At 49.6% G+C, this 27,589-nt stretch overlaps 1 long non-coding RNA gene across 1 annotated transcript; it reads left to right on the plus strand.

The window, feature by feature from the left end:
- Positions 1–17,785: 17,785 nt before the first annotated feature.
- LOC141279112 (uncharacterized) lies at positions 17,786–26,068 on the plus strand. The gene is made up of 4 exons (XR_012332867.1): positions 17,786–19,299; positions 20,311–20,447; positions 22,741–22,868; positions 25,242–26,068. It is a non-coding gene; the product is annotated as an uncharacterized lncRNA (long non-coding RNA).
- The last annotated feature ends 1,521 nt before the right edge of the window (positions 26,069–27,589 follow it).

A 27,589-nucleotide genomic window follows, 5' to 3' on the forward strand; every position in this document is an offset into this window, starting at 1 on the left:
CCCCACCTGGAGGATTTGATGAGGGGTTTACAACAGTGGTTCAAAGGTGGGGTCTCTGACGAGATTGGGGGTGAGCAGGGCTTCCACTCCCTTAATCTCATCTCAGGTGGCTGGTCTCCTAATCTTGAGGAGTTTCTCTGGTCCCTTTAATCTTGCCTCAGGTGGTTTCTTGGCTGCTACCCCCTTGATTAGCAACTGTTCGAATCTGCCCTTTGGAACATGGAGGCTGGAATCTTGCCTACGGGAAGTGGGGGACAAAAGGGCCTCTGTGCCCGGGAGCCCCTCAGGGCCCCTATCGGTTTTAATCCTTCTACCCAAAGTGATTTCTCTTCTAACCCAGCCTCCATCCAGTCACAGTATCACATGACCCCTATTAATTTTTTATCTTTTTTTAAAACTCGCTTTCATAGGTAAGTTTACCTGGCAGGGTAGAATGACATATAGGCCAAGACGTGGAATATTTAGGCTCTCAACGTTCTAGCTGGCTTTATCTCTACCTGGTTTGTAGCTCTGTGCAAGGCCCTATGTGGGTCTCAGTTTCCGCATCTGGTAAGTGGGGTAATTCTGGCCTTGCTTACGTCATCAGGTTTTTTGGTTGGTTTTCTTTTTTTAATTTCTAAAAATTTTTGGATGCATTAAGTCTTCGTTGCTGAGCGCGGGCTTTCTCTAGTTGTGGCGAGCGGGGGCTACTCTTCGTTGTGGTGTATGGGCTTCTCATTGTGGTGGCTTCTCTTGTGGAGCATGGGCTCCAGGCGCGTGGGCTTCAGTAGTTGTGGCATACGGGCTCAGTAGTTGTGGCTTGCAGGCTCAGTAGTTGTGGCTCACGGGCTCTTGAGTGCAGGCTCAGTCGTTGTGGTCCACGGGCTTAGTTGCTCCATGGCATGTGGGATTTTCCCAGACCAGGGCTTGAACCCGTGTCCCTTGCATTGGCAGGCGGCTTAACCACTGTGCCATCAGGGAAGTCCCATGTCATCGTCATCAGGTTTTATAAGAATCGCAAGAAGGAATGAATGTGAAAACAGTCTGCTAAGTTAATCCACATTCTAGAGCAGTGATTAAACATGGACCTGGCAGGGGCCCCTGTCTTCCACCCCATTTACTGGCTGTGTAACTCTGGCAAGTTGCTCAGTGTCTCTGATCCTAGGATTCCTCCTGGGTCACACTTACTTCAGAGGGTTGTTCTGATGAGGGGTGGGGGGCAGTAACCGTTAACTGTGACCTGGTAGCCTCATGCTTGGCTCAGAGCCTGCTGCATTCTCAGCCTTTAGTGGTTGGTAGGGATCACTCTGCAGTTTTAAAAGGTTACTAAAGCATGTGGAAGTTGGATGATTGAGAAAATGGGATTTTACTTTATGAATCAGGAAAAGTTCTGAAAAGCTGGAATCTTTCCTAGGGCTCCCAGAAGAGGGGAAAAGGGTCCGTTTTCTACGTGGCATCTCCTGTCCTCCTCTGGGGCAAAAGGAACACGAGGGAGGTAGGGGAGAGTCTCAGAACCAGCCACCCAGAACCTGGGGTCCCACGGGCCTGCACCTCCTCCCAGGGCTCCCCTGCCCATCCTCTGGCTCCTGTTCCCCAGGTGCGCCCTGAGCAGGCAGGTAGCGGTGCAGGGCCCAACAGTCCCTCCCAGTTGTCCTGTAAGCCTGTAAGCAACCCCCCCACCCCAGCTGGGTCTGCGACCATGCCTCCGCCTCTCTCCCCCTCCCACCCCTCCTCCCCCGTGGCCCGCAGGAAGCGGGTCTAATGAGGGGCCCTTGGCTGCCTGCTGGGGTGGGCAAAACTGCTCTGTCAGCATTTCTTCAGCTTCCAATAAACCACAGAAAAATTCCCTGCAGACAAAAGCTCGGCACTGAGGCCCTCTGCTTAGAAAGTAGTTTCCTCTTGAAGTTAGAGTGAAGTCAGTTTCCAGGGCTGTCCCCCACCCCACGGTTTCCTTTTGGGAAAGGATGTGGAGGGCTGAGGAAGGAAAAGGGCAGGAGACAGCCACTTGGAAATTTCAGGCTTGCCCTCCCTTCCCTCCCCTCCCTGCCCCCTCCCTCCCCTCTCTCCCTCCCTCCCACTTACAGGGTCTGTGGCTGCAGTGGTGTTACGGTTTAGAAACCTGCAAACTCCACCATCACACCTTCTGCCAGAGTGGAGTGTGGTATTTTGTTGGTGCAAAGTGTTCCAGGCCCCGAGACGGCACACCTGACATTTGTGGCTCCTTTGCATGTTGCCACTTGGTTCTGGCTCGAAACCATGGAGTTTTGGAGTCCGGTGGACCTGGATTATGTTTCCAGATCTTCCTCTGAGTAGACTGGGGGCATGGAGATCTTCACATCCCTGTACACAAGTGTGCACGCAGTTGGTGTCCAATAAAGGCATGTGTCTCTGTAGCTTCTCTACAGTGTACAGGGGGCTCTCACACACACCCTTTCTTTGGGGCACTGCACAGCCATTAGGAAACGACCTATCAAGCCTGAGGTAGCGTCCGAGATAAACACAGTGGGACATTGGTTAAAGCGGTGAGAAGGTGAGAAGGTTTTCTTGTGTAAGTGCTGCTGTGGGGCTGGTGGGGGGAACGGGGGGCAGCTGAACTTCATTCTGACCTAGCAGAGGTTCCCAGTGTTCTAAAATGGGAGTAGTGGGGGCGGGTGAGTGGGGGTCTGAGCAGAGTCAAGCGAAACACTGTGAGAAGCAGGTGAGAGGTTGGGCGGTGTTGGTGCCGTGTCTGCTGACTGGCACACATCACTCTGGGACGAGGGCCCCAGCCTGCCGGACGATTGCATTTCAAAGGCTTGGCTGCGGGTCCTTGAGAGAGACACTCCAGGGTGGTAGGAGGTATCGATACATACACATCTCAACAGAAGGATGGATGGAGGAAGGATTTACAATTTTAAGCTTTCTAAAGAAACTAGGGGTTCAGGAGGCCACAGTCAGGTGTTGGCTGAAACAAATGGCAGATCCTCTGGTGGCCTCGAGCTGTCTTCAGTGGCATTTTTTAGGGGACGTGGCCTGAGGCTGCTAGAAGCTGTGTTAGAGTTTCTTCAGGTTTCCTAGTGTGGGTGTGGGCAGGTGGAGGAAATTGTTTATGTTGAAAGTTGCAGTTCTCCTCGGCCCAGGTGGAAGCCTGGTCTCAGAAGGCTCAGGGGACCCTGGCTAGAGTCAGTCAGGGAGAGAGAAACAGTGTCAGCAGGAGGCCAGGAGTTGCTCTTCCTCCCATTTTACTGCGGAGCAGACGGAGGCTGGGGGAGACCCACCCCGGTCACACACGAGTGATCAGGGTACCACCAGGGCCTATGCCGGGTTTGCGCCTCTGGATGGAAGCAGATGTGACAATTCCATTTGATACTCCAAGGAAGGGCAATGAGCGTTTGTCCACCAGGCCCTGAGCCTCCTGTGCCCCGTTCTCTGAGTCCCGAGGAAGGGCTCTTTGCTCCCTTGTTTATTCCCTGGGTGGGTTTGTTTTCCTCGTAGTGGGGAGAGGGCAGTGAGGTGGCCCCTCTAAGTCACAGGAAGGTGGCTCTGTGCTCACAGCGGCCTCTTCCTTCGGAGCCCTGGTGTGGCCTCCAAGTTTTTAGGCTAGGACAGGCGGGACAGGGCGTGGGACATCCTGAATCCTGCCCTGGGTGGTCCCATCACGGGCCAGATCCGGGGTGTGTGCTAGGGCTCTCGCATCCCTCTCAGCCTCCAGGGCACTGGGCTATAGTGCTCTCTGTCTGGTCTGGGCTGCCCCACCTCACTGGTGAGCAGATGGCCATGGAGCTGACCTGTTTCGGAAGCAGAACGCAGGGCGCAAGTGGCTCCAGCACGCCGGGGTCTCCTGGGCTTCTTTGGCGACAGCTCTGTGTGGTGGGTGCCACTGTGGCTGGGCCCAGGTACCCGCCTACGGGGAGCTCTGGGGTGGTGAGTTTCCTCCTCTGTCTCCCAGCATTGCCCTAGAGTTCCTCTGTGTCCTGCTCTCCATCTGAGAAGCTTTCTCCTCGGCGCTGCTCACGTTACACCAGCTCCCACACAGCTGGGGTGTCCAGTGCAGGGCCAGACGTGTCTGCTGGAGGGAAGTGGCCCCCGATGGGGGCGCTGAGATGGCCAGCTGAAGTGGGTGTCAAATGGGAGTGCTGGATGAAAGCAAACACGGAGGCTGTGCCTGAAAGGGGCTGGTCCAGTGGGGAAGAGTGGGGTCCCAGCCACAGGAGGGTGGGACGGGCAGAGCAGAGGGGCTGGGAGCCAGGGCGGAGAGCGAGTGCTTGGGGAAGGCAGCTCAGAAGTTGGACCCCAGGGCTGGGCCAACAGGGTATCAGGCTGTCACCAGGCCATGGTCCAGGGTCAGGTTCTCAAAAGATGACCGGCTGGAGGGAAATGAAGGACGTCATGCCTCAGTCAACAGAAGAGCAGGTGGCTTCAGACGCTGGAGGTCCTGGCTGGCAGGAGCTCCCCCTTGTTAGAGGTCTCGTCTGGTGCTGAGCCCTTTCCTGCTCTGGGTCCACTGACGGGTTGTTCTCTGGACTCCAGGGACCTTTTGAATAAAACTCCAGGGCCCACTGTCTGGACTGGTGGGCACAGAGGAAGAAAGTGGCATCAAACTCACGCCGTGTTGTACCACCCGTTATTCCTTCTGGATCATTAGTCCCTGGGGAGGTGGCTTCCCCAGGGCTGGAGGGCAGTGGGGGTGGGGAGAACCCCATTTGTTGTTCCCTTTCTTCCCAGTGTAGGGGGGCCCTCCTCCTTGAGCCCTCACTCAGGGGGCAGTCACCAGCTCTGGGCCTTCCAGGACATCACTGTGACCAGGTTCTCATGGGGAAGAAAGGAGGGGTGCCAAGCGGTGCTGTCTACAAGCAGGAGATGCTCACAGCGGGGTGGCACTCTCCCTGGCTGGGGTTCACACCAGCTTGAAGATGCCCGCTGGTAGTAGGCGTCAGATGCCTGCATCAGAACTCCCTGTGGCATTGTTTAAAACGCAGACCTAGGGACCCACCCCAGGCCCAAGAACCTGCATGGAATCAAGTAGCCTTCAGGCTTGGGGCCGGGAGTAGGGAGTGGCAGGCTCCCTCCCAGCCTGAGTCTGAGGCTGGCCTGGGCATGGGTGGCGTGGGTGCTGGACCGAGAATGTTCACCCTTGAACCTAGCCCAGCACTCAGAGGGACCCTTCCCGGTGCAGGGGGCATGCACAGAAGTCAGGGATGGGGCGTCTTTCCTGGTGTGTTTCTCCAGCAGGGTTCTGGTTGCTCCCAGGTCTGCCTGTCTGTCGGTTTCATTCTACGTGTCTTAAAAGCACCATTCCTTTTCAGAGGAAGTTATTTTGACTTCAACATCTGGGCCATTATTATTTTTTTCTTCTCCTTCTCCTTCGTTTCTTCTTCTTCTGGGATTCAGGAAGGAAACTCCTCCCTCCTTTCCTAAACTGCGGCGTCCTGAGGACCATTAATCCATGACCGGAATGGGCAGGGGCCCAGCGTCTGCACATGGCTGGCTGGGGAGACAGGCTCCCAGGACCCACCCAAGGCGATCATTCTGTTTCCTCCCCACATCTTGGTTTCCCTCTTCTCGTTCCAAGGCCAAGGGCACAGGTTTTAGGCCCAGCTCAAAACTGGCTGACTTTGGACCTTCCTGTCTCAGATGGGGAACACCCTGAGGCCCCCCGCACCCCCGACGCCTCCTTTGAGAGCTCGGCTTGCCCTTTGACCTCCAAGGCTCGCAGTCCCGGGATCCAGGCTTCCTTCCGGGAGGGGCTTTGGGTGTGTGGCTCTGAGATGAAGGGTGGATCCATCAGCAGGCTGGGCCTCCTTTTCCCTGGATACCAGTAAGAGGTGGGTCTGGGCTCAACAGGGCCCAATCCTCTGGGAGGGATACGAGCAGCCAGCCCCCCGATCCCCTCGGTTCCATACATGTCTTCCCCAGGCCTCTGTGGGGAACCTGCAACCCCCTGGAGCAGGGCAGGACCATCCTCACTGTCCGGGTGACAGGCCTCTTCCCCTGGCTCAGGAAGACAGACCACCGGGGTGGGGGCCGCACCTTGTCTGCCTGAGCCTTTGATGATCCCTCAGCTTTCCCAGCTCAGACCTGGGATAATCAGAACACGGCCCTCAGGGGTGGTGGGAGGGCTCCTTGTGCCCCGGATGGATGTCAGATCCAGGTCAGCACCCTTCCCACCTCTTCCTGCTAGGAGGTATTTTGATTTGGGCTGCAATCTTCCTACAAAATCTCCCTTTTTTGTTCTATGCTGGCCTCTGGCTCAGCCTGGAGGGAAGCAGTCCAGTGAGGTGGAGAGAGCCCAACGCTTGGGAGGAAGCTGACCTGGGTTTGAACCCAGCCCCGGTGGTCACTCTCCAGAGCAGGGAGTTTGCATGTTTTGCTCATTTGAGAGCCCTCAGCCCCTAGACCGCGTGGTGGGCGCACAGTGCATATCCACTAAATTCACAAACACACGCTTACAGGGTATTGTTACCAAAGAACAGATTGGTAAGAAACAGACACCAAGATAAGCCCAAACCTCCGGCTTCTGCCCAGCCAGCTCTCCCTCACTGTGTATCTGTGTATTGAAGTGTAAATCTGGGGGACTTAAATATGATCTCGGGTGGCCTCAGCCTGCAGCGGCTTGAAGCAAGATTTCGGTTCCTGGTCAGAGATGGAAGTCAGGCTGTGGCAGTGAGAGCACTGAATCCTAGCCACAAGCCCAGTGGCCAGTGACAAGGCCCCGGCCCGTACGGCTTTGCAGAAATGAATTCCCACGAAGATGGAAAGCAGTGAAACAAGTAAAGTGCTCATTAGGAGGAAAAGGAGTACGTGTGGGGAGACACACAGGTGGGCTCACCTTGAGAGTCGCGCCCTTGCGGTAGTTTGAATCACTTTTGTGGGGCATTTCTTCTGGGTTTCCTTCGGCCAATCACCTTGCTTTGGCTGGTTCTAAGCCTGTATTAGGTTTATCTCAGGGTTCTCCCATGTGTGCACACGCATCTCTTAGCCAAGATGGCTTCCAGCAAAGGGGCCAGTGGGTAGGTTGACATCACGAACTGTGGGGTGGAGACGCCTCCCTTTTTGACCTTCAAGGAGACTTTCTGTGCGTGTGTAGTCGAGGAGGTCTCCTTGACTTCGAGAATGAGGAATGTGTGGCCTTTTATCTCTTATCTGGGCAGGGCTCAGCTTCTCCTCCCTCCTGCATCTGGTCCACAGGGGACGAACTCCAGCTGCTCAGCCTGGGGCCCATCTACCTCCTGCCTCAAATCCAGGCAGACAGACGCCTCCTGGGCAGCCTCTCAGGAAGTTGCAGCAGGGCGGGGGCTCTCCACCTCCTCACTGATCGTAAGTCCCTCCTGCCCGGTCCACAGTCAGCCTGCCCGGATTCCTTCTCCTGCTGGGTCTGGTACAGCATGCTGCCTGTTCTCAGGAGCCCCCTTGGGGGGTCCCTGGCCTGGGCGCCCTCACAGTGCCCAGCAGCTGGGCCTGGCCCCTGGGCACCAGGAAAGCCCGGCTAATCGCACACATGGGCCCCTCTGCTCGCAGGCCGATTTGCATTGCGGGTGTATCCCTGGTCTCACAGGGGTCTGGTTCTGGCGCTCTGCCCTCTACGTTCCTCCTAAGCCATTGTCTGCTTCCCACTCTGGCTCCTTGTCTTCTGGAAACTATGAGTTTGGGGCCTTCGGGTAGTGCTTAGGTCACGAGGGTGGAGTCTTCATGAATGGGGTTCGTGCTCTTATAAAAGAGACCCCACAAATTCCCTAGCTCCCTTCTGCCAAGTGAGAGTCCTAGAAATCTGTAAACAAGAAGAAGGTCTTCACCTGACTATGCTGGCCCCCTGACCTTGGACTTCTAGCCTCCAGAACTGTGAGCGACGCACTTCTGTTCTTTATAAGCTACCCAGCCTGTGGTATTTTGTTGTAGCAGCCCGAACAGACTAAGACGGTCTGTCTCCCTACCTGCTGGGCCCCTGAAGGCAGCTGCTGTGTCCTGTACTTCTTTGAATCGGCCCTTATGTGAGCGTGTCCTGCGTTTATGTTGAATGACCTGAGTACAGAGTACAGAGGGTTTCAATGGCTTGAAATCTAGGGCAAATGACTTTTCAAGCCTCCAGATAGGAACACTAATCTTTTAATCTTAGTGTGGCAGTATGCAGGGTTTAATTGAGTTGTGTTGGGACAGTGACAATCCAGCCAGCTTAATAAATGCCACGTGGAGTGGAATCTCAGGCAGAACTTGTTCTGTGAGCAATTATGAACTATCACGAGGAGGGAGGTAATACGGAATGAGCGTGGGGCATGGTGTCTGGGGCTGGAATGCCCAAGACCCAGCCTGGAGATCCCTTTTATGGGTCTAACGGTGCTGGCTTGGGTGGACACACTCAGACAGGAGGCACACAGAAGAGCTTGAGTCCTTGGCGAAGTGAAGGCTCATGGGTGTTTTTAACTTGTGCCTGATGATGAAACACAATGAATCCTAGAACCCACTGATGGTGGATGCTTGGTTTCTCTGCACATGGAAGTAAAGGATGGACTCTTTTGGCCCAGGACCTCAGGCAATGCCCAGGGTGTGGGAGAGGAACTCCTCCAACGGAAACGGCAGTTTTTCATCCGAACGTGCTTCTTAATGCTCGTCCCAAGGCGGCCTTCCGTGGGCACCCTGGCAGCGAGGGGCCCCTAGGGCAGGATGCCAGTCAGAACCTGCTGGGAGGGTGGTTACCATGCAGATTCCCAGGCCCTGCCCAGGCCTACTGAACCGGAGACTTTGGGGGAGGAGGTGGGGCATTCATAGCTTTTGGAAGGTTCCCAGGTGTCTCTGAGGTCACCGGCTCAGCCGGCCTGCAGAGTGACATTTGGGATCTACTGCCAGGGCAGGAGAACGCCCAGCAGACTGACCTTGGAGGCAGTGTGACTTTCATCAGTGATGTTTGACAGGGTCACCTCCCTCCCTCAGCTAGTGAGCTTTCTGCCTAAAGGTAGAACGTATATTGATTGAACGCCTAGTATGTGCAAGGCCTCTGCAACTCTGTGAATTAGGAAATGTCATCGTCCCCATTATACAAATGACACAGCTGAGGCACAGAGGGGCTTGAGTAACTGGTTCGAGATGGAACCAGGGCTGGAGGGTGGCAGAGCCCGGCATTCCAACCTGGCCTGCTAACTGCACGCCAGCTGCTCCCTGCGCTCTGGACTGCCTTCTAGATGCGGTGTCCTGCAGTCCCCAGAGGGGTGTTAGCAAGGGCTGGAGTAGCATTCCAGCTACATTCCAGTCCTTGGAAGCCCACTCCCCGCTCAGGCCCTGGCCTCGTTACTCCATGGCCCACTCTCAGCGCTGCCCCTCAGGCCTGAGGCCCCCCACTTCCTTTGCACTTGGTTTCTTGGTTCCACAGGGAACTGAGATGTCATCCAGGTAAAGAGATGGGGCCGCCTTGTTTTCCCTTTCTAATTTGGGCTCCAATCTCTGAAGAGAAACACCTTTCCTGCTTCCTCATTTTGTAAAATAAGTTTTAAATTAAACTGTATCTGGTACTGTGCTCATTGTAGTAAATTTGGAAAATCAAAAGTGTAATGATACAGAAAATTCACTCACAGTTTTCCCATTCGCTGTTAGCATTAGCACATTTTTCTATCCAGTTTTTTTTAACTTGTTTTCTCTGTCTTTTTTTTTCTTCCAGTTTTATTGAGATGTAATCGACATACAGCACCATGTAAGTTTAAGGTGTACAGCATCATGATTTGTTCTTTCTCTAAACTGAGCTCATACTGTAAATAAAGTTTTGCATTCTGGTTTTGGTTCAATATTAAATCAAAAACATTTCCCCACATCATTAAAACAGCTTTTTTGTTAACATATTTTTCATAGTTGCTTTATGTCCCATTGATGTGATAATTTATTACTTAACCACTTTCTACGTCTGGGTTGCTTTCCCGTTTCTTGCTTGGATGTGAGTGCTTGTCAGACATCTTTCTGTGTCAGTTTTTATCCACATCTTTGAGAGATTATGTAGAAGCATTATCTGTGGGTTGTTACAAAGGCTCTTAATACAAATTTGCAAATTGCTTTCCTGAAGACTTGTGCTAACTCGTCTTCCTGCCCTTGTGAGTTAATATTTGACCTCAAAGAGATGCTATGGGTCCTCAATTCTGAAGTGACCCTCCAAATTAAATTGGGGCAGAAAGGACAAGGGAGCAGCCCATTTCTCCATGATGGGGAGCCCCCCAGGATGTTCAGCCTCTATTAAGGGAGCACGTGCTCTGTTGGATTAAGAGGATAAAGCTCACCTTTAGGCAGATTGGGCAGGTCGTATTTGCCTGTGAAGCCTGCTCTTTGTAATAGATTTCATTTTAGACGGTCCATTGCCCACCCAACGTCAGAGAGTTTCACATAGGAATGGATTTTAGATTTTGATAATGTTTCTGTTCAATAACTTAGAGGAGTCATTATTTTAATTTTTCTTTGTAAGTGTTCCAACTTTCCATGTCCCTTCCCCGCTCAAGATCCAGCCCCAGAGTGCTTGAAGGAGGGGCGGAGGGCTGAGTACCACTGCCGGTGTCATCTCAGCGCCACGCAGGCCCCAGGATGTCTTGGCGTGCACGTGCGCACACACAGACACACGCACGCATGCGCGCGCACCACCTGGAGAGTGTAGGAGAAAGTGAGCTGGAGTCTGGGCACTGCCACGCCCCCTCCCTTCTGTGCTTGGGATGGACTTATCCGTTAACCCAGCACTGGTTTTCTGTTGGACCTGAGCACCTCTTCAGAAAACTACTCAACGCTTTACCCCGGGAAGTCGTTGCCATTCAAAATAAATTAAAATGACCGATACTTTGCACAGAAGCCTGAAGCGCATCTCCATCCCCATCTAGGGTACCTCCTAGGCTGTTGTGCTGTGAGCTCGTTGTCCCCCCTTCCCCGCCCCCGTCCCCTCCCTGTCCCTTCCCCGAGCTTCGTGCAGGAAGGAAATGGAAATGAGAGACTGGGTGACCGCTGGTGGGCTTTACGTGGCCCTCGGTGATACTTTGAGGTGTAGCGGTCCATCCATGCAGAACCTTTCAGCTCCCACTTCACCAATGGCTGCGTTACCTGCTTGTGCTTCAGGCTGCTGTGCCCCTCTCCATCCTGAACTCAGCTGGAGCTGCTGGTAAAGCGTCAACTTTCATGTCTTGGACTGTCCATGTCTCTTTTTGCCTGCCTGTAGTGGGCTTTTTTTTTTTTTGCTATAGGCTCCTCTAAGGAGTCATTTTCCAAGGGTAAACTTAGGAAGCTGATGGGAGCCGAGGGAGCTTTTGAGGATGGGGAGGCAGGTGGCAGGTGGCCCTCTGGGGGTGAAATGCCCCCATCGTCTTCCTGCTCCTGCCTGCCCTTCACCAGCTCTGCTCCACGGGAGACCCAAGCCATTAGCAGCCACAAGTTGGGCCCTGGCTGATGGGTCTTCTTGAGACCCAGTGGACTCTCTCGGGAAAGTACGCGGGGTCCTCATGTCCAAGGCCTCCTCCCCACGTGCACTGTGAGGGCCTCACAGCGGGGACCACCCCTGACAATGCTGCTGCTTCCCTCGGTGCTGACTTTTGGAAATGCAGAACTGGCCATGTTGCCGGTCGTCGTTCACCAGTAGTTACGGAACTCCTCTGAGCAGGCACCGTTCTAGAGCTTGGCATCCCTTGCTCTCACGAGCCTACATTCTTGGGGGAGGCAGAGGGATTAACGAGAAACACAACGTGTTTCATAATTCATAGAGTGTGGTGGAAGTGATTAAGTGTTTGTAACAGAGACGACGTAGGACCGTGTCAGTGGCCTGGGGGTGCCAATTGTAATTTCACCTAGGTGCCACGGCGAGCTTCTGGCATTTCGGCAGAGTCTCGAAGGAGCTGAGAGTGTTGGCCGCACAGATGTCTGTGGAAAGGAAGTTCCAGGCAGAGGGAGCAGTAAGTGCAAAGGCCGTGGGGCAAGCGTGAGCCACAGTGAGGCCACGTGGCTGGAGAGCTCAAGGGCACCTGAAGGGAAGGCATCGGAGAGAGAGAGCCGGGGCCAGGCCCACGGGGCCTGCGATCCTTCGCACAGACTCGGGCTTTCGCTCTGAGTGAGGCAGGAGCCTGGCTGGGGTTGTGGGGATGAACTGTGGACACCCCGTTGGGAGGAGTGGGCAGTGATCCAGAGGGATGCTGATAGCAGATGGGACAAGGGGATTAGCTGTGAAGGTGGTGAGAAGAGGCCAGATGCTGAATGCATTTCGAAGGTTGGGTTTTTGACCCAAGCAGTCAGAAGCATGGTGTCGCCATCAACGGAGATGGCAAAGGCTGTGGGTGGCACAGGTTTGGGGGCAAGGTGGGCACGCAGAGCTGGAGGAGGTGCTCACCGGCACCCAGGAAGCTGGGCTGATGGATGGGTGGCCGGCTGCGGGCCGAGGCTGGTGTCAGCCTGTGGATGCTCTCTGCCGAGGCTTCTGTTTCCTCTGCGCAGCGGGACAGTTGTCAGGCGAGGGTGAGGTTGGTGAAGGTGTTGGAGCATCTGGGGAGAGACAAGCAGGAGACAGCACCACATTGCTGTGTAGAAGAGGGCAGCCCTGGGGCACGGTGGGGACACACGTGAGCTTCATGCCATGGTGGGTAGATGGGAGAAAGCAGCAAAGCAGGGTAAGGGAGGGATGAAGGGGTCACTCGGCAGGCAAAGGGCATGGTCAGCAGGTGCTGGCGTGCGTGGAATGTATGAAAAGAAACCTGTAAAGACAACGGGGGCTGGAATGGCCAGGTGTGAGGTCTTCTTTGCTTTATTACGTAGCTGTATTTCCCCACTTCTTTCTTATCTCTCATCCACTCCTCGCTAATATAAAACACAAATGATAGCACCTCAAATGGGAATGGTGACTGAGCTGGAAAAGGGATGCATGTTCTCCAGAGACAGAACCATGGCCTTTGCCCCTTCCCTTCCGAGTGGGTTTGCTGAGGGGTGTGGGGAGGTGAAGCCGCCTTGCCCCTGTGGCTTGGATGAGGCCTAGTTGGCAAAGGTGGAGACTGTCCTGTCCATTGCAGGCTCTGCATCTCTCCTGCATTCTCTTCTGCGTCGCTGCAGGTCAGGCGCCCAGAACTATACTTCGTAGGGTCCCATTTCTCAAGGTCTGGCAGAGGCAGCTGAAGGGAAGCCCTGGCGTGAGGCCCGGGAGGTGGAAGAGAAAGGGACCCTGTGCCTGCAGGGTGGCAGTGGGTGACAAATTCTGAGAGCTGGCTGCTCAGTGAAGGGGGCACCAGGACAGCTTCTGTGGCTTCCTTGACCCTCTCTCCCAGCCTTCCAGCAGTCGTGAAAGCCTTCAGTTCTCTGCTAATATGTGGGATACCTCGAGAGGCTCCTGGGATGTTCACCAAACCCCACCTGATGCACCCTGGAAGGCCGCTCTTGCGGGATGCTGGGCCACGTGCCCCGACTGTGCCAGGGAGGGGAACACGGTTACTGATAATCCCTGGACAAGTGGACACAGGCGCCCCACCTGCCCTCTCTGTAGGGAGGGGTGGAAAGGCCATGCGGGGCTCCGGGGTCCCTTAGGGAATGGTACAGCGCCTACGTGCCGAGTTAGATGGATTTACAGATGGTTTTCTCTATGTCTAAGGTTTCCTCATAAAACCGATGAGTAGTCTTAAAATATTTCTACTAATAAACTGTGGATTGATGCTAATAGTAATAACAAAAGCAGAAGCCATAAGAAGGGGCAGAACAGGCACTTGCACTCCCAGCAGGGACTTTTTAAAAAATTTTAACATCTTTATTGGAGTATAATTGCTTTACAATGGTGTGTTAGTTTCTGCTTTATAACAAAGTGAATCAGTTATACATATACATACATATATGTTCCCATATCTCTTCCCTCTTGTGTCTCCCTCCCTCCCACCCTCCCTATCCCACCCATCCAGGTGGTCACAGAGCACCGAGCTGATCTCCCTGTGCTATGCGGCTGCTTCCCACTAGCTATCTACCTTACGTTTGGCAGTGTATATATGTCCATGCCACTCTCTCTCTTTGTCCCAGCTTACCCTTCCCCCTCCCCGTGTCCTCAAGTCCATTCTCTTCGTCTCCAGCAGGGACTTTTGTTGCTTCCGCATTATGGAGTGAAAACGTTGCTGAGCCGGTTAGATATTATATATTTGTATCATTAATAAAATTGTAAGAAATTATGTAATTTTAAAATAATTGTCTATGTAATGTTTATCTCACCAATCAAGATGATCTTCTCAGTGTGTGTAATTGTCCAGCAGGTTAGGAGAGAAGTACATGGTTATCAGCCTTGGATGGAGAAGCCCATCTGTGTCCTCCCCCGGTAGGGGTGCGGTGGGGGGCAGCTCTGGGGAGTGGGTTGTGTGGACATGGGGGGAAGTTAGATGCCGAAAGGCTATCTTTATCTTTCCAATGTACTCTCTAACTGGTAGTTTTCTACCGAAAGCTAATTATCGTTGGATATAATTCTATGTTTAGACACTTAACTAAATTCTCTTATTGTTCAAATAGCTTTTCAATGCATTCTCCTGGTCCTTCCACGTATACAAATAATAATAATTTTGCTTCCTTCTTCCCAGTTTATATAGTGAGCCACTAGCCTCAGATTGAACTCTGTATCAGCAAAGAATAGAATTTGAATGCACGTGTAAGCTATTCTAGAACTTAAAAAAAGACAACACCAAAATTATTTCATGGAGCTAGCATAAAATTCAGCCCCAAACCTGATAAAAACAACACAGAAGTAAAAATTCATATTGATTGAGGCAAACACTTGAAATTAAGTTTTAGCAAATGAAATCTCTAAAAATATTTTTAAAATAATGCAGTACAACACATTCCAAGAATGCAAGAAGATTTTACTGCCAGGAACTAATTAATATTAGAAAAAAGAATTGGGAAGTAATTTCCTGTATTAAGGAGTCTCTAGGAGAATAAAACACCATCTATGATTATCTCCATTAAAGCCAAAATGGCATTTGATAAAAATGTACAGTCGCATCTAAAATAGGAATAGGTAGGGCTTCCCTGGTGGCGCAGTGGTTGAGAGTCCGCCTGCCGATGCAGGGGACACAGGTTCGTGCCCTGGTCTGGGAAAATCCCACATGTCCTGGAGTGGCTGGGCCCGTGAGCCATGGCCACTGAGCCTGCGCGTCCGGAGCCTGTGCTCCGCAACGGGAGAGGCCACAACAGTGAGAGGCCCGCGTACTGTAAAAAAGAAAAAAAAAAAAAGAATAGGTAGACACTCCTGCCATGTAGTAAGAGAAAGAAACTCAAACAAGAAACCAGCTTCCATGGAACAGGGACACACTGAGAGCCTGTCATTAATGGCAGAAACAGGTAAAGATGATCATTTTCATCATGATTCTTTGACACTGTCCTGAAAGGACTAGTTAATAGAGCTAGAAAATAAAAAGGAATAAGATATAAAAATTGGGAAGAAGGGAGCAAAATTGTCATTATTGCCAGGTGACTTAGCTGTGTACCTGAAACAAGCAGGAGAACCTAGTGAGAACTTTTTGAAAAATAAGGGAATTCAGTAAAGTGTGTGATTATGGAATGGATATACAAAATATTTCCCTAAAAGAATTCATTTGCTAATTTCTTCTAGATTCTACATATTTTTCCTATATTCAAATTAGATGACTCATGTTTTCCTAGAAAGTCATCCATTTCTTCCAGGTTTCATATGTATTTGCATGGGTTTGAGCAAAGTTTGCTTTTATTATGATTTATACATTTTCTTCTGTGGTTATTTCCCATTCTCACTTCTCATTTGGGGCAAAAGTTTGCTGTTGCCTTTCTCTTGACTGGCCGTGTGCTGCCAGTTCTCTCTTTGCCCCTCCCCCATCTGTTTTTCCGCCCAGTTCTGTCCTGTCCGGTTCCAGGAGGCCGAGCTGTGCGGCTGAGTCAGCTGAGCAGCCTTGCCGGCGGCCTGGCGCCCAGGTAGGTGGGGCAGCGGGAGGAAAGCAGTGTCACGGCCTTTCTAGGCCCGGTGCACTGCAGCCCCTGCCCTCACCTGGTTCACATCTACATGTCACTTCCTCATTTCTTCAGTGCCGGGGCGGGGGGTGGGTGTGTGGGACGTGACTTCACCTGGAGCTTGTCCCAGGTACCCTTCTTCCCCTCACCCTGCCCACACCTCTGGGAGTAGGTGGGCCCTTGAGGTCTGTAGGTGCCACTGTTTGTAAATGTCCCATGGGTGTTGAAAAGGCGGGAACGTTCAGTTTGCTGGGCAGGGTTCGAAACTTGTCGATTCGTTTTGTGACCTAGACCCCTACCCATAACCTTCTGTCATTGCGTTTCTGTGATTGATTAGATATAGGCAGAGGGAGGTGAGTTCAATCTTTCTACTACTGTTGTGTTTCTGTTTCTCTGTGTATTTACTTAGTTTTTCCTTTATAATTTGCTGCCGCATGTGTTGACACATACATTTTCCTGACAGTTAGGGCTTTATTGCATATTATCCTCTTGATCGTTATAAAGTGTCTTCCTCTCCGTAATGCGTCCCCTGAACTGTCCCGACTGATTGTGCTTTCACAGCCCTGGCTTTGCCCGTCCACTGACTCTCAGGCTTCTCAGCGGCTTTGCTTACTTAGGTGCGGCTCTTTTTTTTTTTTTCAGCAAGTAGATTTTTCAAATATAATCTTAAAGGTGTGGATGTATCCAGTTATTGAATATCTGTCAAGCTTGATCTTAGTTCTGTTGTCTTTTTTATGTTACTTTACTGAGTGTTAATGTTGTGTGTGTGTGTGTGTGTGTGTGTGTGTGTGTGTGTGTGTGTAGTTTGAATGTTTTCTGCCAGTAGTACGGAGGTTGATTGTCTTACATGTTAGTTTTATATTTGTACAAATGTTAAAAACTCCATTTCTTGATTTATCAACCTTCAGCCAGTTTTTGACAACCCAGAATGAAACATGAGAAAGAGAAAAGATTTAGACTTTCTTCCAAATCCCTTTCCTGCCTATAGCTCCAAGTTTGGTTAGTTTATATCATTCTCATGTGGCTAATGTCAGAATACTGACCTGCTGGAATCATATTCTGACTCTCTTTAGCCCTGATTCTGTAAGTAACCCACTGCCAGGCTCTCTCTAGTTCTTGTACCAGGCATCTCCAAGTATGTCTTGGCTGGCTGGCTGGTTGTTTTTAGGACTTTCTAGAGACCTTCATGGGTGCAATATTTTGGGTACTTGCATATTTGAGGTTGTCTATTGCTCAACTTAGTATACATTTTTTAGGTCACATTTTATTTCCCACAAAAGTTGAATACATTCCTTTGTGGTCTTCTGGAATTTAGTGGTGCTGGGAAAAATCTGAAGGCAGCCAAATTTCCTTCTTTGTAAGGAGTTACATGTTGTATTTTTATTTTTTGCCTGGTTGCCTAAAGACTTTCTTTTCTATCCTTGATAGAGCTTACTAGCATATACTTTAGTGTTGCTTTCCTGTATCATTTTCTTCCGGAATATGGAGTACCCTTTCAATCTGCAGCTACAATTCTTCCTTTTTCCCCCCCAGAAATATTTCCTTCTCATTTACCTTTGACTATTTTTATTTCCATTTGGTAGGTTCTCTATTTTAGGGATACCAATTATCCATAAGTTGGCTACTTGTTGTTTGCTCTTCATGTCCACTGATTTTTTTTTAAAAAGTACTTTAATCAATTTGTCTCTTTATTCTGCATTCTTTTCTTTTTTTGCGGTACGCGGGCCTCTCACTGCTGTGGCCTCTCCCGTTGCGGAGCACAGGCTCCGGACGCGCAGGCTCAGCGGCCACGGCTCACGGGCCCAGCCGCTCCGTGGCATGTGGGATCCTCCCGGACCGGGGCACGAACCCGTGTCCCCTGCATCGGCAGGAGGACTTTCAACCACCGCGCCACCAGGGAAGCCCTGCATTCATTTTGATTATATTCAGTATTTCCTCTTTGCCGGAAATGTGATAATCTACCCTGTCTTTCCTTTGCTATTTTTTTTTTTTTTATAAATTTATTTTTGGCAGTGTTGGGTCTTCGTTGCTGCATGCAGGCTTTCTCTAGTTGTGGCGAGTGGGGGCTACTCATGGCAGTGTGCAGGCTTCTCATTGCGGTGGCTTCTCTTGTTGTGGAGCATGGCCTCTAGGCACGTGGGCTTCAGCAGTTGTGGTTCGCGGGCTCTAGAGCCCAGGCTCAGTAGTTGTGGTGCACGGGCTTAGTTGCTCTGTGGCGTGTGGGATCTTCCCAGACCAAGGCTTGATCCCATGTCCCCTGCTTTGGCAGGTGGATTCTTAACCACTGTGCCACCAGGGAAGTGCCCTCCTTTGCTATTTTTAATTTATTTATTGGTTCAGAAAGTCACTCCATTTGTTTCCTTATCTCTTTCATCTCCCCTTGTAATGCTGTTATACCATTTTAATCATTTAAACAATCTGAAAATCCTCTATAGTGTACAGAGCCCTTCCATATTCATTATCTCGTGTAATCCTTATGATAATTTTGAAGAGTAGGTTTTACCTGTTCCCCCCAACATTTTATTCTAAAAAATTTCACGTATGGAAATGGTGACAAAATTTCACAGGTAATCTCCATCTATCCACGCCAAAATCCATCTACATTGTCCCATATTGCTTTATCGCTGTTTCTCTATCCCTCTTTCTTTCCACCCATCAATCCTTCTTATTTTTGATGCCTTTCAAAGTTGCATACATCAGTACACATCCCCCCAAATACCTCAGCAGAGTCACCTATTTTGGAGTTCTTTCATTGCCTTTCATTGTGAAAGCAGTCTTTGCTGTTCCCTCCAAACTGCTGGGCAGAACTGCACCCAGAGTGATTCCTCCTGGCTCTGAAGAGGGATGCCACCACAGCACTCCGGACTCCTGCATCTCCTCTCCTTCCCTGCTGTCCTCATCCTCCCTGCCCCCCATACTTTCTGTGATTAGTCAGTTGGTTCCTTAGCCGCTAGGAGCTGTGCCACCGTACCAATTCCAGCTCATGTCACTTCTCCCTTTTTTCTCCTTTGCTTTCTGAAATTTATGTTACAGACCTCAAATTCATAATAAGTTAAACTAAGTTCTATTCACTTAGTAGTTATTAAATGTGACACGGGCCCCTCCTAGTTGCTGCAGTGGGCGAGACTGGGATGGCCAGCAAGGTCACTGTGCATCCACGTTTCCAGCACCGCAGGACCTCTCAGAGCAGGCGATGGTCCTCTGTTTCACTGCCTCTGAGGAGCCAGGAGCTGGGGAACCAATGCTGAGCACCAAGGTACAAATGCCGATGGAGCTGTTCTCCACCCCTGCTCTGAGGGAATGTCTTTCTCGGCCCACTCAGGACGCCACTTCAGTTCAGGAAGGGACCTACCAGAGAAAGGAAAGGAGAAGACAAAGAGCGGTGTTTTTCCTCAGCTCATCCAGGTGAGCCTATCATCCAAGGAGAGAATCACGTGATACAAAAGATAAGCAACTTTAGAGAGAACTGGTCACAGGACAGGACCCTGAATTTCTTAGAGGACAACATCCCCAGTGGTCAAACAGGCACAGAACAGTGTGCTCAGTGGCCATGTCTGGAGAGTTGCCACTTAACTCAACCAAGGAGCACAGCTAGAAAGGGCATGACAAGGACCAGAGTGACCAGGGCAGGTGACACAGAGTCTCGCTCCCTGCTGGGAGGACTGCACCTCAGCTCTACCTTTGGAGGCCAGTTGGGCCCTAATAAAACTGAATAAACATCAAACCTCTAACCCAGAAATTCTCCCGTGAGGAACCCTTCCCCAGGGAACTCCTCCGTGGGAAGATGTGAACATGGCCATGAGCGAGCATTGTTTACGGTACTGAAAATTCATAATGTCCACCAGGAAGGAACTGGCTGCATAACTTGTGCCATATCCACATGCACACATTCGAACAGCAGTTAAAATAAATGAGATGATAGCTTTATAGGAGTCAGCTGCGTGAGAGCTTAAGGCTGCAGTATGAACAGCAGTTAAAAGAAATGAGATAGCTTTATAGGAATCAACTGCATGAGAGCTTAAGGCTGCAGTATGAATACAGTGAGTGAAGGAAGCATGTTTCAGAGTTATAAATTCAGTACGACTTTATGGAAATAGTAAAAACAATAAAGCTTTGCTATCTCGTCTTTTTGGACGCATAGCCATAGAGCAAAATAAGACTGTTAGGATGGGAAGAACACGTACCAACTTCCGATGGGGTTTGCCTGTCAGACCAAGGAGAGGGAGTGGGGCTGGGGGAGGGGTACCCAGCAGATGCAATCGTAGCTGCATGAGTTTATTGCTTTAGAAATCTCCCAGGCACTTTTGGAGATGTTAACATCTGTTAATTGCAGGTGGTGGGTACACAGGCAGGAGTAGTTCTCTTTGTAATTTGTCATAGTCTGGAAGTATCGTGTGTTCTCTTCCCTCATTTCAGTAAAAAAGTCCTGGAGCCCTTTGTGGTGGAGGGGAACGTGGCTGAGCACAGAGGCGGAGGCAGAAGAGCCGGCTGCTGAGTTCCTGGAGGGCTGCGTGTCCCCTGCTGGGCTGTGAGCCCGTGAACCCAGGACCAGGGTAATTCATTTCTGATTCCCTGACCTGGCCCGGGGTAGTACGGCAGCTGTGCTGGTCATCTTGTCTGGAATGAACAGAGTGGTGATAAGGGTGGTGTCCCCCTTGCTCCTGTCTTCAGGGTCCACCTGGGGATCTGGCTCGAGGGGCCATCCACGTGCCTGTTGAATGTATAGGCCATGGGCACGGGGTGGGGGCAGGGTCCTGCAGAGGGTCGGTCCCCTCCTGGGCCCTAGCCAGGGAGGGCTTGACAGGGGAAGGAGTGGGCACTAGCCCAGAGAGGGGGCTCGGGGAGGGCTGCCTGCTTCTGCTACCCGTCCAGGCCTCTGTGACAGATATCGGAAGGGAGTGGTCCCAGGACCACAAGTCCTCATGTCTCTCCCTGCCTCAGGGATGCAGGAGTTGAGCTTCAAAATGCTTCCAGTGCCTGCCCTGGGCTTAGATGCGGGAAGGAGGGCTGGCGGTAGGAACCACCACCACTGTAACAACAGTACAATGCTGGAATTTTGGATGCAAAATGTCACAGCTGTAATGGACCTGGCATCTCCTCATTCAGGAAGCTGATTTCATCAACTACTGGGCGGGGGTCAGAAGGGGCGCCTTTGTGTGAAGTTTGAAAATAGATATTGGCGCCTTCAACCTAGAGCCCTGGGGAGGGCGTTGGCGGGTATTTGCATGGGCCAGCTCTGGGCAGCTCGCGAGGCCAGGAGGAGAGCCCAGGTGGGCTCTGTTTGTATTTATGGGATCTGATCTTTAAAATAAATCATCATGAGTCTTATTGACGCATAAATTCATGAAGTAGGCCTCCATTTCGAGTTGACGCTGTGCGAGGCCCTGTGTTGGGAGGCTGGAAGGAAACACAGGGGTCCCCACCTCTGTGAAGCTCCCTCTGGGAGCTGGAAGACACTTTAGGTTAGAAAGAGCTGGACAGAGCCTGCAGGGAGGGGACCGTGGGCAGGCCCAGGAGCAGCCTGTGTGGGAGGAAGGCCAGGGGGCTTGAGGGAGTGCAGGCTCCAGGAGTGTGTGTGTGTGTGTGTGTGTGTGTGTGTGTGTGTGTGCGCGCGTGCACACACACAAACACGCTGACGGGCCTTGTTTGCCGTACGAGTGTGTCCAGAAGGACCTTGGTGACCTGCAAGATGACCAGGCTGGTCTCCTGTGGGTGGGCCGGTCACTGAGGTAGTGACAGGGTCAGACTGGCTGGGCCGGAGGGCAGAGCAATGGCAGAGGGCGTGAACTTGAGTCAAGGCTACATGTGGGTCTGGGCTGTGCCGGTTGAGACCCACCGCTGGGCCACCCTGGACCTGGGCAGCATGGGCCGTCCAGTTTCTGATGAGTGTGGAATCAGTTCCTCCCTGATTCTGGAAGCAGGACCGAGCCAAGTTGTAGAGGGCAGGGGACAGGACAGGCTGACGCAGAGTGATGGAAGGGACCGGCCCAGGACTGTTCTTTGCAAACAGGCTTATTCCTCATAGGGAACCGCAGGGCCCCAGGGCCCCAGGGGTGGCCCAGCAGGGAAAAGCAATCACCAAGTCAATGAACCCAGGTCTCTGGTTCGATACCTGTTGTGAGGGATACACATTATTTTTAGCTTTAAGGAGGCCCTTTGCTTTGAAAAGGGCCAGCTTTTGAAAGGACCGCGTGGAAAGAGTCAGAGGCAATGAAAAAGGCAAGCTTAGAAATGCACACTTGCACGCCGAGATCCAAACACACTTCTCCAGGATGGAGTGAATTCAATATAGGAAGAGACTCTCACTCAAAGAAGTAATTAGATTTGGAGGATAGAGAGATAAATCTGGGCCCAAGGAAAGATAATTATGTTAGCTTTTGTATAACACAATTTATGTTTACTTAAAAAAATAAATGACAATTCGTTTCTTTGTGGATATTTGTATCTTCTCATATTTGGGGCTCCGCCATTGTCTGCACAACCCCCGAGGCAGTGTGGTGGAGCCGTAAAAATCATCAGGGAGGATTCAGACTCATTTCTAGTCCTGCTGTCTGACCCTGGGCAAGCCTCTTCACCTTTCTCAGCCTCGGTTTCCCTGCTGCTTAAATGAGGGGTTGCACTAGATAATCTCTAAACGTGTGGCCTGGTTCAAAGATGAAATAGGCCACGTGCAGGAAGCACCGGATGTGTGTAGAATGGTACCTGGCTGTGCTTTGCCGTAGAATTGACATAAAGGACAAACATAAACATCAAATAAAATAGGAATAGAAAAGCGATACTAAAATCTTTTAATCTCAAAAGTTTGCATCTCCTGAATTTCTAGTTCTTTTTTTTTTTTTTTTTAAGAAAATCTGCTGTCAAATCCCAGCATGATTCACTTCTTGATTTTCCCCTATGCCTGACTTCAATACCAAGCTCTGCTTTCTACAAAAGCCCGGAGGCATGAAGTGGATTAGCTCTTGGAAAACTGGGAGGTGAGTCTATTTTTTGACTGATTATAAAAGTCGTATATTTTAATAGGGAAATTTTTTAAAGGACAGAAAAACCTGAAGAAGAAAACAAGAATTGTCTGTAACATTACTATCCAGAGGAAAGTGTTGTTAATATTTTATGTGCTTCTTTTTAAACTTTTCTGTGGCATATAAGTTCAAATACAGACATCTTAAAATAGCAGAAAACTACAAATACAACAAGCACTATACATCCACCATATTGAATTAACAACTGTCAATATAGATCAAATTTATCACATTTATTTTACTTTCCAAAGAATTAAAAAGCAGCGTATAGTTGACATCGCCTTGACCCCTACCTCGGGTTCATTGCAACAGGTACCGTAATTCTATGAGTATCTTTTCAATCTGTTTTTGGGGGGCTTGTATATTATGTACTGGTATCTGTGAATAATTTAGAATATTGTTTCCTATGCTTCAAAAAATGCATATAAATAATATACAAAAGTTTTGTTTTGCAACTCTTCGTGATTAAACACTATGTTTTTGAGAAATGTCAATGGTGACATAGAGATCTAGTTATATTTAAGTGCTGAATAGCATTTTATTGAATAAGTATTCCGTGTTTTATTCATCCATTCTGTGACTGGTTTGAGTGTTTACATATGTATGTATGTTATTTTTTACTGTTATGCTTCTTTCAAGAAATATTTCATGATGAAAATTGCCTTGTATCATTGACAATTCTTAAAAACATTGGTTTTGAATGTTGAATATTATTCCATTTAATGGATGCAGTAAAATTTATTTAACCATTAAAGGTGTGGTCTAGCGTCGTTCAGGAGAATCATTGAGCTGTCTAATATCGTGGACCCACATGAATAAATTTGAATTTGAAGGAATCCATGACATCTATGGGATTTGGGCTGACCTAAATACATTTCCAGCTTTGCCTTTTACAAGCTGGGTGAATTTAGCAAGTTCCTTAACTTCTGGGAGCCTCCAAGTTCCCACCTGGACTGGGGGGGCCATAATAATATAATCAGTTCCCAGGGCTCTGGGGAATATTGCAGGCATGGTGCCAGGCATATCACCCACCAGCACTGCTCATCACAAATAGGGTTGTTATTGAGAGTTGTTGAGAATTAGGTTTCCTCTCTGGAACTAGTTTTCTCTTGGGAACCTTGAAGTTACAGGTGCTTTGTTCTGGGGATATACACGTAGCCTAGTCCAAAGTTTTCAAACTGCAAGGTGCACACGCATCTCCTGAGGGGCTCATTGAAATGCAGATTCTGATGGATAGGTCTGGGGCTCCGGAGAGCCTGCATTTCTAAGCAGCCCTGTGGGTGGGTGATGCTTGCTGAAGCTGCTGGACTGGTCAGCAGAGAGGGTTTGACCACGTGGTCCTCTTCCACTGGCTCACTCTCCCTGGGTTCGGTGTTCTTCCACACCTGTGGGCGGCTGCACGTGGGTGGGGGCTGTGGTTGGCTGAAGCCACAAGAAGACCCTCCCTCCCTTCTCTCCTCCCTTTGGGGGGGGGGTGGTCTGGGGGCCTTCCTGTGCCTTAGAGTTGCTGAGGAGTGCACGTGGTGATAATGAAGTCCTAAAGAAAAGCTCCTTTTCCTTTTCTCTGTAATACCCCTAAATCAATTCGTTTTTGCAATCAGGGATACAAGGTGGAAAAAAAAATATTGCCTCGATTAGGTGGTGTGTCATCCTGTTGTCAGTTATGAATAGTTACTTTTACTTAACTGAATGGGCTCAGTAAACATTGTGGTATTATTTAATATCCTGAAGGTTTTTTGACCACTAATTAAACATAAAAGAACAAATCTAACCTACGGATCAAGGATGACGACTGTGCTAACAAGATGTTACAACATCCATATAAAAATAAGAGATTCAGGGCTTCCCTGGTGGCACAGTGATTGAGAATCTGCCTGCTAATGCAGGGGACACGGGTTCGAGCCCTGGCCTGGGAAGATCCCACATGCTGTGGAGCAACTGGGCCCGTGAGCCACAACTACTGAGCCTGCATGTCTGGAGCCTGTTTTCCGCAACAAGAGAGGCCGTGATAGTGAGAGGTCCACGCATCGCGATGAAGAGTGACACCCGCTTGCCACAAGTAGAGAAAGCCCTCACACAGAAACGAAGACCCAACACAGCAAAAATTAATTAATTAAAAACCAAACCAAACCAAACCAAAAAACATGCCAGGGAATCCTAAAGACCTTCTAATGGATAATAAAGAGAACTTTAAAAAAAATTTAAAAAAATAAAAAAATAAGAGATTCAGTCAGCCAGAGAACAAAATCCTTGCTGTCTGCATCTGCTGGAGGGGGTGGGGAAGGGAGTTTGCTTCCTCACTTTCTCCCCCTCGCCTTCCATCCACAGACACCCTTTCCCCAATTGTTGCATGGTTGCCAGCTGGCCAGAGGCAAAGAAATGAGAAGTGAATCCTGCTGTCTGCACTCCATCCCCTCCCGTCCCTGCCCCTCTGGAGATCCAGGTGGCCGGGACGCCGGGCAGAACCATGGCCCTCCTCTATGACCCCCACCCCCACCGCCATCATCATCTGTCCCCATCCCTCCTGGACCCTGTTCCTGAGCTGTCTCTTGTTGTAACCCTGCAGGTCTTCCATCCCCTTTGCTCTCCTTCTTTACTGTGTTAATTGAGAACACCAAGACTCTCCTTCATCTTCGGGTCCCTTCCCCCTCCTGCTTCTCCCTGACCACACTCAGCCTCGTCCCTTCATCCTCCCAAGAGGACGAGAGCTCCCATCTCCACTCAAGGCCACATGTCTTGGCCCCTCCCCTGATGCTCGTGAGTAAGTACTTAACGTCTATTCTCTCCGCTCCACAACACCCTGTGGGCTCCGGAAGGTCACGGACTGATTTCTTATTCAAGGCTTATTCTTAGTCAAGAATCTCTTATTCTGATCCTCATGGCCAGGTAGCCTTCAATAAATATTTGTTTGCTGAATGAGTACTCTCAACCCTCAAATCCATATTGTTAAATCTGGCCTCTTCTCGACGGCTCATATACCAGTTGGCATCCATGAGACGTGCCACGAGCAGCCCAGACCCAAGGTGTACACAGCTGAAGCCATTGTCCTCTTTCTTCAATTGGCATGAGTCCACTGTCCTCACTGCTTCATTATAGAAATCTGGACTTATGATTGGCTTTCATTATAGAAATCTGGACTTACGATTGGCTTTCATTATAGAAATCTGGACTTACGATTGGCTTTCATTATAGAAATCTGGACTTACGATTGGCTTTCATTATAGAAATCTGGACTTACGATTGGCTTTCATTATAGAAATCTGGACTTACGATTGGCTTTCATTATAGAAATCTGGACTTACGATTGGCTTTCATTATAGAAATCTGGACTTACGATTGGCTTTCATTATAGAAATCTGGACTTACGATTGGCTTTCATTATAGAAATCTGGACTTACGATTGGCTTTCATTATAGAAATCTGGACTTACGATTGGCTTTCATTATAGAAATCTGGACTTACGATTGGTTTTCATTATAGAAATCTGGACTTACGATTGGCTTTCATTATAGAAATCTGGACTTATGATTGGTTTTCATTATAGAAATCTGGGCTTACGAGTGGCTTTCATTATAGAAATCTGGACTTACGATTGGTTTTCATTATAGAAATCTGGACTTACGATTGGCTTTCATTATAGAAATCTGGACTTACGATTGGTTTTCATTATAGAAATCTGGGCTTACGAGTGGCTTTCATTATAGAAATCTGGACTTACGATTGGCTTTCTCTTAACTGAATGAGTGTCCTGAGACTCAGTCCCACTCCATGCCCCACCAATTTACTTCCGGTCTGTTCCCTCCCCTAGGACTCAGTGATGGGTCCCAGACTAGCCTTGAACCCAGAACCTGGTTCACAGAGCCAAGGCGTGGTCATTAGCAGCTATGCTTCAGCCACAAGACCTCAGGGAAAGCCAGGGTCAGATGCCCACCCAAACTCCACATCTCTGTGTTGCCAAATAAATAAAGAGGGCAGGTGGATTCCCCCTCCAGCATGGTATCCAGGTCTCCTCAGTGCCAGCGATAATTTGGCAAGTAAAAATTCCAAGGTCACTCTATTATTTATAGTAGGAGCTTCATCTATTCTAGACAGCTCTGCAAATTGAAACATTAATTCCACCAATTAAAAGAAAATAAAGATCACAAAAATAGTACACAAAAGCTGTCTGCAAAAGGACATAAATAGTGTAGTCTCTGAGACAGAGAGGCTGCCCCACTCTTCCATAATACTTAATAGTGAGGAATGTCCAATGCTCTAAGGCAAATAAACTCACTCCCTCAAAAGTTAAACTTAGTACAAAGATCAGCGTTCATCCCATCTCCATCCAGAGCCCCTTCAACCTCAGTTCAGGTGCTTAGAATCTGGTTTTCCCTTTTCTTTTGGATTTTCCCCCTTGAGAATTTCCCCTAATTTCTTACAAGCTCGACGATCCATTTAAAAGGATATCACCTCTCCCTTTCTCAACATTTCTAAGTACTTTATATAGCAGGATGATTTTTCTAGTTCACTAAAGTATTCTTAAATGTAAGCATGGATTAGATCGCAGATATAAGTACAATAAATAAATCTGATTGACAGACAAAAAAAACAACAACACTTAAACTCAGGACGAGGAGTGGATGGGTAGAGGATCCCAGACTCCAGTTCCGGACCATTATCAGAAAGAGCTTTAGAAA

The sequence above is a fragment of the Tursiops truncatus genome, chromosome 7 (assembly GCF_011762595.2).
Source record: "Tursiops truncatus isolate mTurTru1 chromosome 7, mTurTru1.mat.Y, whole genome shotgun sequence".
NCBI classification, from domain to species: domain Eukaryota; kingdom Metazoa; phylum Chordata; class Mammalia; order Artiodactyla; family Delphinidae; genus Tursiops; species Tursiops truncatus.